Consider the following 9,912-nt stretch of genomic DNA (forward strand, 5'->3'; position numbering starts at 1 on the left):
TATAAAATGAAAATTGCCGGAACTCAGTAGCTTTCCATCGTTTCACTTCTGAAAGACTTCTTGGACTTCTAACAAATTCTGATGGTAGGTACTGAATAAAAGACATCAAGTTTTTAGAAATAGTTTCAATGCTAGAGGGCGAAAGTTTATGTGGAGGTTTTCCAAAGCACCATGTACCACAAACAATTTTTTTAACAACACCTAAGGCAACTAAGTGCATATAATCCAATGTGAATTCTTTAATAATGTCAATATTTGGAATTTTAACAAGGCTTGTATAACCTGTATGATATTCAATATTTGTCTAATTTACAAATTCATTGTCGGTTCTTTTATTAAATTTTAAGGAAGGAAAACAAATCCTATCCTTTTTATATTCCCCTTATTGAGTACATTTTGTACAAGAATAATAACCTGAATGCCCTTTAATATATAAAGCTGAAGCTTTTGCAACAGCATCCATACAAAACATTTTAACTTTAAATTTATATTTTTGACCAAAAAAATCTAAACCATTTGATGTTAAGGAAATAGCCTCATTTACAAAATCTAACATAAATTCATTAAAATTATTTGGCTTGGTATACCCGTGATAAATTCCAATTGGAAATACAACTTTAGAACATTTAAGTAAAGTAATGGATCCCAAAATAGGATATAACTGGCTTGAAGAGCTTTTTGTTAGTGGGATACCATCAATGTTAATAGAAACTTCCACTACTTCATCTGGAAGCAAAGATTTGCAGTGAAAAATCTGTTCCAAGGACTTTTGAATACCTATGTGGTAATACTTGCCAGGTTCAACAGACCTAACTTGAATGCAGGTGGGAGTTTTCAAAAATGTTCTTGGATCTTTAGGAATACTTTTTAAACTGTCCTCTGAATTAGTAGGAAAGTTAGATAAAACATTTAACAAATCTTTTAAAGCATTATGAGTTATTTTGTGAGTGACCGCCCAGTGACGTAACTTATTTAAAGTACTGCAAGAATCTTCACTTTGAGAAGTTATATTATTTTTACATATTGAAGGTTCCGTTGATATTGTATGCAATGAAAGTGGAGTACTGAAATTAGATTCAAGATTAGCTTCAACAGTAATATCATCCGAGTTTGAGTCAGTCAGTATCTACATCAGTATTATGATTTAAAAAAGAATCACAATCTGAAAGAGTTTCGAAATTGGCAGTATCACTTTCAGAAGTCGGGGACAATAGTCTTGTGTTCTTGTTTGTGTTAATTTCTGATATACTATGGTTGGTATTAATATTACTGCTTATAACATCAGAAGTGGTAATGTTTGATGTACTGGTACTAGCAGTAGTGGAGCTACAAACTTCAGTCACAGAATAACTGCTGTAGACTAAACTTTGCACTGATTCAACTTTGTCATTGTTTGATCTTGAGCAAAGATCACTATTAACTAAGTTAAGAACTTCATTCCGTTCTTTCCTAAGGTGTCTGTACCACGTTCTGTTTCTTATCAGCTGGGGTTTAGGTTTGTTTATGAGTTTTTTAATAGGAAGCATGTCTGATGCCGTTAGCAATACCATAAAAAGTAGGGTTAGAATTGAAATAATACTTTTATACTTATCTTATCAATATTTGCAACACAGCACACAAAAGATGGTTTCTGGCGAAAGAGAAATGTAATTCCACAAACTCAAAGCAAATACTTGCTACTAAACGTTATGTAGTATTCGAAAATAAAAACTCGACACACAATTATCCGCGGCGTCGGTTATTGTGCCTTTACTTTCCACACGAAACGTACGTGACGTGACACGTGACTGTGGCGTCTTGCTGAACTAGGGTTCGATTTCTGTGCTAATTGTCACGTGTTGTGTACCTAGAGTTCAACGAACTTGATCGCCAGCTGAGTTGTTTCTGATTAAGGATACACAGGGATATTAATTCCTTCACAACAGTTTATTGATAACACAACAAATTCCACTTGGAAAATAAAAATTATGATTTGTACAGGCTACACATATTGATTTGCACTCAGAAAAATGCAGAATGTTCATAACTGCTCATCATTGAAAAACGTGTTACTGTCCGCCAACTGCCAAAAGTCACACACTTCACCGTCTGTGTGTTTTCTGTCATCGTGGCTGGATACTCCATATACCCCCCCTCCAGTGACGTCGTCACTGTTGTCCTGGAAACGGACGGTTTTCTTGCTAGACAAGGTGTTCTGATTGTGGAAGGTATAGTCATGGTCATGACGAACTGCCGCTGCTTGGTCTTCTTGCAAGATGTATGCTGGCTTGACTCGGTCTAGGCTAACCTTGGTCACATGTCCATTCACGCGAATGTCTATGGTTTTGTCATTCCGTGCAATAACTTCGTGTGGTCCGGTATAAGGTGCTGATAGAGGTCTACGCACCATATCTTCACGCAGAAAAATGTGGGTCGCAGTCTTTAGGTCAGGGCTAACAAACGGTTTTTGTTTTGAGTTCCATTTTGTAGGAGCTGGTTGCATAAAACTCAAATTCTCCTTCAAGTTTTGCATGAATAGGCTTAAAGGTGGTGAATTTTGATTCGGTGAAAACATCTCAGATGGTAATCGTAGTCCTTCTCCATACAAAATTTCGGCTGAGGAATATTTGGCGTCATCCCTTAAAGCTGTCCTTAATCCAAGGAGTACTGCAGGGAGTGCTGATAACCAATCCGGTTTGTTGTGAGCTGTGATGGCAGTTTTTAACGTTCTATGGAAACGTTCTATTTTTCCATTGCTTTGTGGGTGGTAAGCTGTAGTCCTAACTCTTCTGATGCCCAACAAAGTATAAAAACTGGTAAATAAAGCACTCTCGAACTGAGTTCCACGGTCAGTTATGATAATCTCTGGTGAACCAAATCTGGAAATCCAATGCATAAAAATTGATCGAACAACTGTCTCAGTTCGAATGTCTGCTACAGGAATAACTTCTGGCCAATGTGAATAACGGTCAATTAAAGTTATGCAGTATCTAAAGCTTTCACATACTGGTAAGGGTCCAACAATGTCAAGGTGTACACATGAAAATCTAGCTTTAGGTGTGGGTATTGTTAACAATTCAGTTTTTGTGTGTTTATGTACTTTTGACCTTTGGCAAGATATACATGTTTTAGCCCACAAATGTACGTCCTTGTTCATTGATGGCCAAAAAAACTTTTCTGTCACTAACCTGCGTGTTTCCCGGATGCCTGCATGTGCCAACCCATGGATTGAGTCGAATACTTGTTTCCGAAATCCTTTCGGTACGTAAGGTCGAAATTTTCCAGTGGATGTTTCGCAAGTTAGGCTAAGTTTTAGCGCTGGAAATTTTAGGTTTTCAAATTTCATGTCAAGCTGCTGTTGGTATTGTTTAAGTTCTTCGTCGTCAAGCTGTGCCTTTGCGATCTCTTCATAGTTTAAAGAAGCTGTATATGACATTTCTTGGACTCGAGACAGTGCGTCTGCTGCTTCGTTCTCTTCCCCTTTTAAGTACTTAATGGTTGTAGTAAATTGACTGATGAACTCTAACTGTCTAGCACGCCGTGTTGTTTCTCTGGAGTTACTGCTATGTTTTGTCTGAAAAGCATAAATCAATGGTTTATGATCAGTATAGATAGTTACTTCTCTGCCCTCTAAGTAGATTCTAAAGTGTATCACAGCAGCATATATAGCGAGAAGTTCGCGGTCGTATGTGCTGTATTTGACTTCTGAAACGCTGAGTTTCTTTGAGAAAAATCCTAAGGGTCGCTTATCACTCTGCTGTAAGACAGCTCCAATACTGGTTTCTGATGCGTCGCAAATTAACGCTAATTCTGAATTGTCTGGGTAAGCTAAACTTGCGGTTGAAGTCAGACTTTCTTTGCAACTTTGAAAAGCATTTTCCATACTATTAGTCCAATCTATCGGAGTTTTATCGTTCTTTTTTGTCTTGTTGTGGAGAACGTCATGAAGAGGAGCTTGTAGCTCAGCTGCATTAGGAATGTGTCGCCTATAAAAGTTTATGAGTCCTAAGAAACGTCGAAGTTCTTGAATGTTAGTAGGTTTCTTGTATTCTCGTAAGGCAATGGTTTTCTCTGGGAGTGGTGAAATTCCGGTATTTGTGATTCTGAAACCCAAAAAATCAACTTCCTTTTTACCAAAGTGGCACTTTTGAATGTTAATGTTTATGTGATGAACAGCTAGTTTGTCTAATACGAGTGAAACATGTTCCTGATGTTGTTCGAAGGTCTCTGAAGCAATCAGAATGTCATCGATGTACACAAAAATGAAGTCCAGTCCCCTTAACACTTGGTCGATGAATCTCTGGAACGTCTGTCCGGCATTTCGTAACCCAAATGGCATCTTTAAAAATTCGTATAGCCCAAATGGAGTTGTTACTGCTGTTTTTGGAATGGATTCACTGGCAACTGGAATCTGATTATAAGCTCGCACGATGTCCAATGTAGTAAAAAAATTAGCTTTATTAAGAATGTACACACAATCTAACATGTTTGGAACAGGATACCTGTCTGGCACAGTTACAGCATTAAGTTTCCGGTAGTCACCACATGGCCTCCATTGTCCATTCTTTTTAGGGGCAAGATGTAAAGGTGATGCCCAAGGTGATTTGGACGGTTGACAGATGCCTTCAGCGACCCTCTGTTCAAATTCCTTTTTGGCTGACAAGTATTTTTCAGGAGGTAATCGTCTAGGGCGACTTGTGATTGGTACAATGGCAGGAAACGTCTCGATTAAATGTTCTGCGGTCACAGTTGGCATGTTGGCTTCTGGGGTGTTGGTTTTCTCTTGATAACGCTGCAGAATTGCTTGCCAAGTAGTGCTGACCTGTGAAGTTACAAAACATGATAAAGAAATAGAGTGGTCATCTTTATTTATTGTGATCTGATTAATCCTGGACCTGATGTGAGTTGTGTTGTCAATTAGCTCATTGTTGGCCACATCAACTAACAACTGATAATGTCTGAGGAAATCTGCACCCAGGAGTGGCTTTGTCACGTCGCAAATGTAAAAATCCCACTTAAATTCTCGCCTTCGGATGGGTGTGCCGGTTGCTGTGTACAGTGTGAAATTAGTAGGCTTTAAGTTTTGGTAGTTAAACACAAAAGTTTTTGGAATAACAGAAACGTCTGCGCCTGTATCAATAAGAAATGACAAGTTGTTGCGTTTATCATGTATATACAGCCTATTAATAGTTTGGTTGTCAGATGCCGATTTGTTTCTGGCATCCGAGGTGACATCTGACAACGTATTTAGTTTTTTTGATTGGTACTCACCCCAGGGGTAAAGTTACAAGGTTCTTCGCACTTACGGGCTTTTTCACCATACTTGTAATGGAATCTGCACATGGGATACTTCTTTTCCTCTCTAGTTTGAGAATGCTGTCTACGCCTAGATGTGGACTCCAGTTTCTCAATTCTTTTTACCAGCTTATCGAAATCCTCCATTGTAATTACCTGGGGGCCTTGTTCTTTGACTGGCGGACGTAAAGTGGCCTCATTAAGGTAGGACGAACTGGTGTGTTCAGCAATAGCGTCGGCAGTTACCCCAAGTTCCATTAAGTTGCCTTTGGTGGCACTTAGTATGCCCCTCATGTGGCTAGGCAGTCTCTCCATCCATACATTTTTTAGGAAGGTTTCATCCATTTCAGGTGCTAGGAGTCTCATTTCCCGAAGTAAGGTGGAGGGTTTCCTGTCACCCAATGACATTTCATTCAGCAGTGTCTTAAAACGTTTGGTATCGCTTAGGCTGTTTTCTTTGAGCAACCTCTCCTTTAACTGTTGATAAGGATCGTCGTTTTCCTGAGGGGTGTTGGTAAGTAAGTCTAAAACAATGTCGCATTGGTCCTCTGCTAATACGCTGACAACCGCGTCAAATTTTGTAATAGATCGGGTGATGTTGGCTGCACGGAATTGCGCTTCAGCCCTACCAAACCATGCTGCTGGCTTGGAGGTCCAAAAGGCGGTGAGTTTTAGGGAAACTCTGTTGACGTCCAGTGGTTGTTGCATTATACGATTTGGCGGCTCAACCATGCTTGTGTTGTCGGAATTATCCTCGTTAATCATCATTTTGTGTGTCTCTGGTCTCTTATGACATTTAGGACTTGGGAGAGCTTAGGTTTCGGCACCAATTGTGGCGTCTTGCTGAACTAGGGTTCGATTTCTGTGCTAATTGTCACGTGTTGTGTACCTAGAGTTCAACGAACTTGATCGCCAGCTGAGTTGTTTCTGATTAAGGATACACAGGGATATTAATTCCTTCACAACAGTTTATTGATAACACAACAAATTCCACTTGGAAAATAAAAATTATGATTTGTACAGGCTACACATATTGATTTGCACTCAGAAAAATGCAGAATGTTCATAACTGCTCATCATTGAAAAACGTGTTACTGTCCGCCAACTGCCAAAAGTCACACACTTCACCGTCTGTGTGTTTTCTGTCATCGTGGCTGGATACTCCATATGACTGTCGGCTCTCCGTCTCCGTCCCGCTAAAATGTCATGAATGTCAAGTGTCACAAAGACAATTCGTGAATTGTCAAAATACGAAAATAAAAAAATTCGTAATTTTCAAAGTTTTCGTTTTTCGTTGGTTAACACAACAGTACAACACTCATAATTGATATATGTGTTGGTCAGAGACAACCACACATAAATGTTCTGACTGGTTAGGAACAACAACTAGTATTTGGGATATTCACAGGATAGTATATGAGTATTACAAAGTGAATATTTTGTTAGTAATATTCTTGTTTTAATATAAACCGAATATTATTTTAATATTCTCTAAGAAATATTCCTCGAATAATTGAATTCATGTTTAAATATACAAAATATTCGTCTAATGTTCAATGAATGTTCAGATATATACAGTGCGTTTTTTTTAACGCGCAACATAGGATATCACGTGTTAAATTTTTAAGCCCATGTTAGACCATGTTATTTTGGAACTACAAGTATAAAACTTGACGGGTGGCTGTTTCGTACCCTGAAGCTTAAGTAAGTTTACCAATTCGGCCTAAAAAGTGTTAAAAAGCTTGCAAAAAATCATCTTTTTTCGAAAAGGTTTTATCGTTTCATACTCCCTGTATGCATTGTTGTTCTTTGTTGTTTTTGATACTGGCACGGCAACTAGCAGGTAAAATTTGGCGTAGAAAGTAAAACAGGGTGATCATTAACTTTATATCAAGAAAGTTAAGAACAAAAGAAGTATTTTTATAAGTGAATTGTTCAAAGTGACCTCCGTTTGAAGCCAAACAGTATTCCAAACAATCATAAAATGCCCTTTTGACGTTCAAAAGATGTCGGGTCGTGATGCAGTCAAAATATGTCACTTTACCTGCTACCTGCCCTGCCAGTATAAAAACAACAAGGAACAACAATGCATACAGGGAGTATGGAACGATAAAATCTTTTCGAAAAAAAATGATTTTTTTCCAGTTTTTAATCACTTTTTAGACCAAATTGGTAGACTTACTTAAGCTTCAGGGTACTAAAGACACACCCGTCAAGTTATAGACTTGCAGTTCCAAAATAAAATGGTCTAACATGGGCTTAAAAATTTAACACGTAAAATCCTATGTTGCGCGTTAAAAAAAACGCACTGTATAACCCGTTTAGAAGATGCAATGAATATTCTATGAATATCGAATGTTAATAGGGCAGGGGTAAAGTGACCATAATTTTTGAGGTTCAATGACGGACAAAAGAAAAAGAAGCGCCGCAGACGAAAAATTTTAAGGTGCCACGCCAAAATATTTCAACTTACCAGAGTCAAACAGTTACAGATACAAAGATATTACTAAAAATTAATTTTGAACTTCAAAAAGAAACGGAACTAATAGCCACATTTCGAGTAAAATTATGCAGGGCAGTAGAATGAATGATTAATCGAATGTAAAATCGAATAAAATAAATGTTCCTGATAGCGGGTGAGCGCCGTGCAATAATATAATGGTCATTTAACAAGCTATATTATCATTAATTTGTATAAATCCATAAATACTTGAAATACGGACGTTAAGACGGACAAATATTAATGACGGACCCACTTTTTCAATGACGGACTGTCCGTCACAATGACGGACGTATGGTCACTTTAGGCAGGGGGCTGCTTATACCTGGGGGGTAATTGTGTAACGTTTTGAACGTCGGTCGGTAAGAATTATACGTCATTTTTGAAGTTTAATATATGGAGCAAATTTTAAAATGACGTATAAATCTTACCGACCGACGTTCGAAATGGTTACACAATATGCCCCCTGTTTCGAAAAGATCGTCGGTCGGGTATATTGAAACAAAAAATCATGAAAATTTAAAGTTTTGGCCTGCACTGTATAGGCGGTTGTCGGGCAACGGGTAAACAGATCATTGTTGCTGGTACGGTTTATGATCTCGTTTTTGACCATGTGAGAGTTTGCTATGAGATTGCTTCTAATCTCATCTTTGATAACAGTTAATGGGTTTGTTCCTCCAGGAATATTGACAGACAGTGGGTCTTCAAGTAATTTCCGAAACGATAACAAATTTGGTGTTCCCAATTTTGGATGTTCTACTTTGCCTGCCATCTCTGTCACCCATGTATCTCCGTTTTCTCCGACCAGTTTCCAAAAACTTACGACTTTCAGTCAATGGATCTGGAAATGCACGAATCAATAATCGTGTGAGTGACATTCCACAACCCCCTCCAAGACATGGATCCAGGAATAGTACTGCTGCTTTAAACTCGCGAGTTTCAAGTATCTCCGGATGTTTCAAAACTCTTTTGGGAGAGTTTCTGATTGAAGGATTGTGGAGCTCCAGTAAGTTCCTGGCAAAGTTCCCAAGGAAATTGTAGTGAACTATAGCATTTATGGGGCTTGTAGCGAAATGAGCAACAGTCAGAGCATTAGAATTGATGGTAGACATTGTGTTAGCCAGTGTTGGTAATTGGTCGTTAGTCACACATGTAACTCTAGCCCATCTTTTACTTTCTATACCCATTATGTTTCCTCTGAAAATAGGCACTTTCCCGTAAATCAAGAAATCTGCAGATTGGAGTGTTTCGTCTTTGTTAATTATTAGTCCCAATTTTGTGGTTCCTTCTTCGATAGAACTCATAATTTTCTGATTGTTTTCTACGATTCGATTGAGAGACGTTGTAAGTTCATCTTCATTTCGATAAGGCTGTACTCTGTACTGTGTGCAAACTACCTGATTGTCTCCTTGTGCCAGTGATTTCACCTTCGTATTATGGAGCTTGGCTTCCCTTCTGATGACCAACAAATTAGTGACGCTCCATCCTTTCTGTCTTAATCCTTCCAGTCCACCAGTCTGTCCATTCCAGCACACCAGTTCATTCGGTTTGTTTTCGACGACTGTTCCTCTAACTGTCATAAGGTCTGGTCTACCGTTGTAGTAAACAAAGCTTTTCTGGAAGAATTCATGTGTTCTAAGGATTAAATTGGGATATCCCAAGAACTGACCCATAACTTTGAACACTGGACCATTGGCCTCATGTCGTTGGTGATTATTCCATTTTTCATAGTCTATGTGATTGGCAATACATATATTGTCATAGGTGTCTAGACCTTGGCCATTAGAGTTGTCCATCAATTTTTTAACTACGGTGTTCAAGTCATCGGCCATAGTTAATCCCTTAAACAATGGGACAAAATATGTTTTAATGAGGTATTCAGTAACAACGAAGTATTCCCTTAACCTCCATGACATTAGTGAAAAGAACCTTCCTTTAATTTTTAATTCTCGTTCCTTTGCCTTGAGGCCTATAACTAAATCTTCAAACGATAGGCCGTTATCATTCACTTCTGTGAGAAACTCTTTCCAATTGGTGGCTGGGGAGTTGATAAACGTCTGCAGAACTTTTCTGGAGGGAATTGGGGTATTAGGGTGTGCCTCAATGTGATTTAAAATTTCTGTTTTGTTCATGGAATG

General features: G+C 38.4%; 1 long non-coding RNA gene across 1 annotated transcript; it reads left to right on the forward strand.

Moving 5' to 3' along the window:
* The first annotated feature begins 2,053 nt into the window (after positions 1-2,053).
* On the forward strand, positions 2,054-5,846 carry LOC145738105 (uncharacterized). The gene is made up of 2 exons (XR_014180592.1): positions 2,054-2,189; positions 4,644-5,846. It is a non-coding gene; the product is annotated as an uncharacterized LOC145738105 (long non-coding RNA).
* The last annotated feature ends 4,066 nt before the right edge of the window (positions 5,847-9,912 follow it).

This window comes from Ips typographus, linkage group LG15, assembly GCF_016097725.1.
Source record: "Ips typographus isolate SLU linkage group LG15, UJ_Ityp_2.0, whole genome shotgun sequence".
Lineage (NCBI taxonomy): Eukaryota > Metazoa > Arthropoda > Insecta > Coleoptera > Curculionidae > Ips > Ips typographus.